The sequence below is a fragment of the Rhinoderma darwinii genome, chromosome 4 (genome assembly GCF_050947455.1).
Source record: "Rhinoderma darwinii isolate aRhiDar2 chromosome 4, aRhiDar2.hap1, whole genome shotgun sequence".
Lineage (NCBI taxonomy): Eukaryota > Metazoa > Chordata > Amphibia > Anura > Rhinodermatidae > Rhinoderma > Rhinoderma darwinii.
In genome coordinates this window covers 350,146,204-350,154,772 of record NC_134690.1, presented here as the reverse complement: position 1 = coordinate 350,154,772, position 8,569 = coordinate 350,146,204, and the positions used below count along the sequence as shown (strand labels likewise).

Here is an 8,569-nt window from a genome sequence, read left to right as displayed (position 1 = left end):
TGAATGCTATTCCAAGTTTTGTGCCCAGACACCTCTGATAAAAATTCAGACAGATGGCAAACTGCCCACCTTAGAATACAAATTCTCATTCCCCAGATAATATGATTGGAAATGAGCAGTCAAGACAGTATTTATCTCATCCCAGATAAGGACAATGACAACTATTTTAAGTGGCCTCTTATATGCTGTAAAGTGCACTGGAGAAATGACAGCAGCAGAACAAGTCACCCTGACAATACATTCACCTCTCACAATGTGCACCTTCTCTATTGCGCCCTGCACACTATATACATGGGGATGATTCCTCCTGCTCTGATGAATTTATTTGCAGGACAGCAACATTAAAGGTGGAACGTGCAGTGACTGTGGAATCTCCTCCTGATCACTGGCAGCAGGGGCCACATACTGTAGACTATACATAATGCAGTGGCATAAAACACTTATGACAGAGATCACTGTATCCAAGGGTGAAATATCTCCCATTCTCTTTCACAAAGAGCAGGCGAATGAGATCAGTTGCAGACCAGCTCCCTTTAGGACCAAGAAGGATCCTCCTCCCTCCATGTCTGTCTACCTCTTCTGTGCAGAGGCTGTAAATTACTGTCAGCCTAGCAGTGGCTGCTGCCCTTATCTCCCACCTCATCCAGCCTCTCCCTCATTCTACACATTTATTTCTTCCTCCCTCTGCTGAGCTTTATGAAAAGATGCAAATGTATTAAACAGTCAAGCAGGCTGCTGCAGTAGAAAAGTTGGCCCCATCCACCTTGTATATCCCTATCCCATTCATTGCAGTTCGCAGTGAAGGATCTGCAAAGCCTTCTTTTTGGTGTGTATGGACCTCTCCCCTCCCACCTCTAGCCAGTTCAGGTTCATCCCCAGCTCTCGTTAGCTGCTGTGCATTGGGGTCCACTGCTGATCATTGCTGATCATTACTGATCGTTCCTGTGCATTTGGGCTGATTGCCGCATCCTCGACCAACAAGTCTAAGACTGACTCACATCACTTCCATGGATCGGATGGAGCAGCTAGTCCACAATTAGCAGAACTTTTATCACTGCTCGGAGGTGCTTCACCTTGCTAAGGTAAGGTCCCTTTTATTGAGTGGCCATTGAGACATTTACTTGCACTGTGACAATTGCTGGGGCACTGTATGCCCCATTGTACCTGTATGCTGCAGTCTACTTGTGATGGATCAGGGCTTCATGCTATTGACAATGCAGCACATAGGTTGTTTATTAGAGAGAAGTTAATATGCTGGCTGCATCTGTGCAGGGGAATGTAATGCCAGGCAGCTAGTAGCTAGAGGACTGTGGATCAATGTCTGTGACCACTCAGGATTCCCTCTATGTGACTATTGCAGGTTGTAAACAACATCACTGCATAAGGGTGTTACTACTTGGCTTTCATTGGCATCTATTATTATTTTACATACATGGTTACTTATTACAATAATAGATCTTTGGATTGTGGTTGAGTCATTATATATAGTAATATACAGTAACTATTACAGAACATTTTTTTTATTATACCCATAGGAAAACTTTTATGTTACAGTTGGGAAATGAACATTATTGAAGGATCAAAAATATGTCAATATATAATTCAGCTGTATTGTGAATGATTTTTTTATTTTTTTGGAAAGTAGTTTTTGAATAATGTAACAGTGGATAATCCAATGTGCACCTGTAGACTTAGTTACTGCAGGGATGGTGCAGGTGTCAGAATGGCTCCCCGAAATGAAGCTCCTTTTAACCGATTTAAATTTTCTGCTGCATTTTGTACCTTCTTAATTGTTGGGCTGTGATGTGCTTTCTCCGAAGTGTAATACTCAACCTAAGAAATCCTTCCTTGCACAGCAGGTTACAATGAGCTGGATTATAGTGTCATATACAGTAATGACTAATAGTAAAGTTTTGTACATTTCTTCTTTACTTTTTTAGATTTTAAGCTCCAATGGGCAAGGATTACTCCTGTTGCATTTCGGAAGTAATTTTGCTTTGATAATTGTACTATTAAATGTTTGTTTTTTGTTCTATTTTTGTGTTCTCTTTTATGTTTTGTAACATTGTACAGCATATGACGGTGCTGTATGAATAACATTTATGGATTCTCTATAAATAGACTGTGCACTTTATTCCTTACATTATGACATGTAAACTGTTTACTAACTCTGGTAACAATACAAAGAGTATATTATAATATCAGTAATATTTTTAAAGATAGGAAAATATATAAAACATATATAATAGTATAGAAATTCCTTCTGTATTTTGTGAGTGCTGCTATAACAATGGTTTAAGCTTCCAACATATTGCATGTTTTCAGAGGGTTTATGAAAATGTTAATGTGAGTTCTGATCTGTGGGGTGGGATTTCTACAATATATCTTTATTATACATAAAAAGAGGCATGTACAAAGGCACATTGTTCTTTTGCATAATTGCCTGTTACCCTATTTCTTGGAGAATGTCGACAATCTTCCCATGTTCCCGGGGGAAATCATTGTAACAAAATCCATTCACTCCATCATTTACTAGAAAGACAAACCTGCCACAATGTTTTGGGTTATGACAGCCATGTATGACTCTTTCTTGTGGGAAAGCTAGTTATGATGTAATCAACAATTTAAAGGCACTCCATGGCCACCATTATTTTCTGAATAAAAGAAAAATTAAATGTTCATAGTTCTTTCTCAAATCTCCCTCCTTTTTTCCTCCAAATTTCTAAAACTCAGCATGAAGAAAAGAGAATTCATATTTTTCCCCAAACTCACTCAATCCCCTTACCAGAACTATCAATTATTTAACGTCTCCACACTTTTCCCAGTCTCACAAGTCCAGGATAACCTTTTCAAAACGCACATCTAAGACCTTACCACCTCTTGATGCTGCCTCCACCTCAAAAACATTTCTTGATTTAATACTTTCCTCAACCTTAAAGAGGCTCTGTCACCACATTATAAGTGCCCTATCTTGTACATAATGTGATTGGCGCTGTAATGTAGATAACAGCAGTGGTTTTTATTTAGAAAAACTATCAATTTTCACCAAGTTATGGCCTATTTTAGATTTATGCTAATGACTTTCTTAATGCCCAACTGGGCGTGTTTTTACTTTTTGACCAAGTGGGCGTTGTACAGAGGAGTGTATGACGCTGACCAATCAGTGACTAATCAGCGTCATACACTTCTCTCCATTCATTTACTCAGCACATAGTGATCTTGCTAGATCAGTGTGTGCAGTCACTTACTCACACATTAACGTTACTGAAGTGTCCTGACAGTGAATAGACATCGCTTTCAGCCAGTACACATTGTTTATTCACAATCCCGACACTTCGGTAACGTTTGTGTGGGACTTAATGACAGCAAGCGTGATCTCGCGAGGATTAGGGGCCCGGTCGCTGTTGGGTCCGTTGCAACCCCTATAGCCATCTAAAACTCTTGCACCCCTCCAATCCAACCTCAACTCTGCTGCCTGATTTATCTACCTCTCCACTCATTCCACGTCTGCCTCTCCCTCTGCCGATCCCTTCACTGGCTACCCATTGCCCAGCAAATTCAGTTTAAAATATTAATGATTTTCTCCAACATTTCTCCTGTACATCCCCCATATTCTCTACCCCAACACATCAGACTCTCTCCCACCATCGAAACCTTCAAAAGCAACCTAAAAACTCTTACAATCTTCAAAAACCCTGCCATCACTACACTACCGGATAAACAGCTTGCACTCCAGTCTACCGTCTCGTTCCCCTTTTCCTCGTAGATTGTTAGCTGTTTCTAATAGGGTCACCTCTCCTTCTCTACCAGTCTGTCATTCACGAAGTTCAGGTGTATTGTACTTATATTTATTTTCGCATGTTGTGTACTTTATATGAACAGCACTCTGGATATGATGGAGCATTAAAATGAATAATAATAAGGGATATCTGGTATACAAAGCCATTTTCAAATATCCTAACAAATTCTGAGTTAATTTAACTATTATTAGCCAGAGTGGAGAGCGGTTACAAAGAGCATTTCTTGCTTTAAAAGCCCTGGCACATCCAAGCATAACACAGGTAGGCTATGGATTTCTTTAGGCATTGTGTAATGCTTAATTTGTCCTGTGGTGGCACTGCATGGGAAATGTACACTTGCTGCTGGTTCCCCCTAGAGATTACAACTGATCGCTGTGGATCCTAGCAGTGGGACACCCTGGGTTCTGCATATCAAACAAAAAGTGGATAACCCTCTGATGATGTAGAAAAACTGGATGAAATAACTATATTATTTTAAATGAAGGCATCATGCATAACAAACCTTAAAAATATCTGTGTATTGAATAGCACCTACTGAATGCTTCCCCTCTGAAGCTTGCACATGAGCGGTATATAAAGCAGCACGTCCCGCTCTGCTGATTTTCCAAGAGTGACAGGAACGACTTCACAACTTGCGATCAACCAAGAAAGACAAACTTCCTTTTGCCTCTATTAACTTAACGTTATTAAAACTTAGTGCTATTAAAAATCCTTATTTAAAGATATCTATCATGACAGATTACAAAATTTTGCTTAGAATACAGTGCTATTCGATATTTCTTCTCCACAGATTGTCTGGATTTTATAAGGTTGTATATTTCTGGTAAATTCTACACTAGTGTACAAAAAACCCATTACAGGGATTTCTGCCAGAGCACGACTCTAGTTATTTCCTTTAAAATGGTTTAAGTAAGTATTAAAAGGTTGTCTCCAAATGTATTTAGTCATGTATGACAAAACATTTCCAAAGGCAAACAGCACAGCAGACAATGGTTTATATACTTCAGATGTTACTCTTTACTCACAGCATTTAAAGGGAATCATCAGAAATTAACATATTGTTGAAGTTTGGGCTTTCACAAATTTTTCTCTGGGAGAGGGCGGCACCCCCATCCTGGAGACTGTATCCGTGTATTGAAACTTTTATTACCGTTCATTCCCATTCATTGCAGCTGGCATAAAGCACAGAATCCCTGCTGAACTCTCTATGAAAACAATGCAGGCAGAATGTGTGTGTTTCCAATATGGCCACCCCCAGGGAAGTTTGAATGAATGAATCTCAAAACTAAACTAAAAATTAAATACATGAGACATTCACTTTAATCCAAACTATAGCACCGAGCCATAGAATTTACTAAAAAAAAACAAAAAAACTAACATTTTCACATCCTATTTTAATGGTTTTATTTGTATAGAGAGCTGAAGATTATGCTGCAACATATTTCCATAAGTTTTCTGGATGGACTTATGTATTTTTGAATTTAAATGTAAAATAACATTGAGCAGTTACATGTGTAAAAGGGATAGAGACATAATGAGCACCACTAAGGGTCAAAGTACCGTAGTCTGAAATCTGTGGTCTATAGTTAAAGGGATTGTTTGGTTAAGAAAATCTATTTTCAAATCCCTTATTAGAGCATCATATATAATAGTATTTGAGGTTGAAAAAAGACATATAGTAAGTCCATCCAGTTCAGCCTATTAACCTGCAATGTAGATCCAGAGGAAGGCAAAAACTCCTATGAGGCAAAATACATTTTTCCTCATCTTAGGAAAAAAAATTCCGTCCCGACTCCAATAAGGCAATCAGAATAATTAGCTTGTAGTATACTCAAGAAAGAACTTCCTCTGGCAGAGATTTCCATAGTCTCACTGCACTTACAGTAAAGTATCCCCTTCTACAGTGAAGGAAATAAGTATTTGATCCCTTCCTGATTTTGTAAGTTTGCCCACTGTCAAAGACATGAACAGTCTAGTATTTTTAGGCTAGGTTAATTTTACCAGTGAGAGATAGATTATATAAAAAAAAAAAAAAAGAAAATCACATTGTCAAAATTATATATATTTATTTGCATTGTGCACAGAGAAATAAGTATTTGATCCCCTACCAACCATTAAGAGTTCAGCCTCCTCCAGACCAGTTACACGCTCCAAATCAACTTGGTGCCTGCATTTAAGACAGCTGTCTTAAATGGTCACCTGTATAAAAGACTCCTGTCCACAGACTCAATTAATCAGTCTGACTCTAACCTCTACAACATGGGCAAGACCAAAGAGCTTTCTAAGGATGTCAGGGACAAGATCATAGACCTGCACAAGGCTGGAATGGGCTACAAAACCATAAGTAAGACGCTGGGTGAGAAGGAGACAACTGTTGGTGCAATAGTAAGAAAATGGAAGACATACAAAATGACTGTCAATCGACATCGATCTGGGGCTCCATGCAAAATCTCACCTCGTGGGGTATCCTTGATCCTGAGGAAGGTGAGAGCTCAGCCGAAAACTACACGGGGGGAACTTGTTAATGATCTCAAGGCAGCTGGGACCACAGTCACCAAGAAAACCATTGGTAACACATTACGACGTAATGGATTAAAATCCTGCAGTGCCCGCAAGGTCCCCCTGCTCAAGAAAGCACATGTACAGGCCCGTCTGAAGTTTGCAAATGAACATCTGGATGATTCTGAGAGTGATTGGGAGAAGGTGCTGTGGTCAGATGAGACTAAAATTGAGCTCTTTGGCATTAACTCAACTCGCCGTGTTTGGAGGAAGAGAAATGCTGCCTATGACCCAAAGAACACCGTCCCCACTGTCAAGCATGGAGGTGGAAACATTATGTTTTGGGGGTGTTTCTCTGCTAAGGGCACAGGACTACTTCACCGCATCAATGGGAGAATGGATGGAGCCATGTACCGTCAAATCCTGAGTGACAACCTCCTTCCCTCCACCAGGACATTAAAAATGGCTCGTGGCTGGGTCTTCCAGCACGACAATGACCCGAAACTTACAGCCAAGGCAACAAAGGAGTGGCTCAAAAAGGAGCACATTAAGGTCATGGAGTGGCCTAGCCAGTATCCAGACCTTAATCCCATCGAAAACTTATGGAGGGAGCTGAAGATCCGAGTTGCCAAGCGACAGCCTCGAAATCTTAATGATTTACAGATGATCTGCAAAGAGGAGTGGGCCAAAATTCCATCTAACATGTGTGCAAACCTCATCATCAACTACAAAAACCGTCTGACTGCTGTGCTTGCCAACAAGGGTTTTGCCACCAAGTATTAAGTCTTGTTTGCCAAAGGGATAAAATAATTATTTCTCTGTGCACAATGCAAATAAATATATATAATTTTATATAATCTATCTCTCACTGGTAAAATTAACCTAGTCTAAAAATTCTAGACTGTTCATGTCTTTGACAGTTTGCAAACTTACAAAATCAGCAAGGGATCAAATACTTATTTCCTTCACTGTATGTTGGTGTAAAAACCTTCTTTCCTCTTGATTTAGAGGGTGCCGTTGTTAGGCCCTTTTCACACAGAGTTTTTTGCAGGCAGAAAAATATGCCTCAAAATTCGGTCTGGAAACGCCCGAATGTTGCTTCTTTGTCCCGCGAGCATTTTTTTCAGCTCGCGTGAAAAAAACGCCTCCGTCTCCCATTGATATCAATAAGGCTTTATTCAGACGAACGGGATATACGCGCGTGCAACCTATATTAGTCTATGGGGCCATGCAGACATGTGCGTGATTTTTACGCATCGTTGGTCCCTTGCGCAAAAGTCACGACATGTCCGTTCTTTGTGCGTTTTTCACGCATCACGCACCCATTGAAGTCAATGGGTGCGTGAAAACAACGCATGCCACACGGAAGCACTTCCGTACGCACAGCGTTTTTCATGCAACACTTGTTAACTCTATGTAAATGAGTTGAGACAACAGGTCCAAACAAGCAGCAACCAGGATGTGGATTTTCACTTGTTGGGCACATGCTTCATTTTCCCACCGACATCTGCTGCAATGCCTCATGCGTGTGATGTGGAGAAGATGATCTGCCTGATCCAGGAGAGGCCACTGTTGTGGGACACGTGTGCGGAGGCCTACCACGACCGCAGGGGCAAGGAGGTCACGTGGGATGAGGTCGCGCAGACCCTCTTCAGTGACGAGTGGGCTAAAGGCAACACACGAGACCGCAAGAGCATTGGTAAGTACATTGGTTTATCTATGCCCTGTAAAACCCACATGCTGTAGTGTATCCTTGTGTTAACATGTTCCCAATGGCCAACGTTACGGCTGTGTCCCAGCATCAGTCAGCTTGTAGATCATGTATATTGGTGTGTAAGGGAATGGCAACGTTTACAACAAGTGCATATTTCGGGTATGGCACCTGGTGACAGTAGCATTTTGTTGTTTTGTTCCATTCTACAGTTGATGATATAAAAACCCGGTGGAGAAGCTGCCGGGATCAATTCCGCCGTGAAAATGGCGCTAGAGGCCGCAGTGGTGATGGGGCCACAAAAAAGAGGCGATACATTTACACTCAGCAGCTAATGTTCCTGAAGGACATTATGGAAATGCGGCCGTAAGTAATGACTGTGCCTTGAAAACATGTCTGTGTTCACATGTCATGCCCCCATAATTGATGGTTTGTCCCTTGCGGCAATGTTACGAAGACGTGAACATTTTTGATTACAGATGCAGTGACAATCTTCTGGACACATAAGAGGAGCCTGCCCATGAGGAGGCGCAGGCGCCACCAGAAGAAAATCCTGTGC

At 40.9% G+C, this 8,569-nt stretch overlaps 1 protein-coding gene across 3 annotated transcripts in view; it reads left to right on the top strand.

The window, feature by feature from the left end:
- Nucleotides 1-538: 538 nt before the first annotated feature.
- The window catches only part of SYNDIG1 (synapse differentiation inducing 1), a 227,334-nt gene continuing 219,303 nt past the window's right edge, over nucleotides 539-8,569 (top strand). The window contains exon 1 of one of the 3 annotated variants that reach the window (XM_075862934.1): nucleotides 539-1,082. The gene's annotated coding sequence lies outside the window, so the exon portion shown is untranslated. The remainder of the gene's footprint in view (nucleotides 1,083-8,569) is intronic. The other 2 variants (XM_075862937.1, XM_075862936.1) reach the window with 2 other exon arrangements.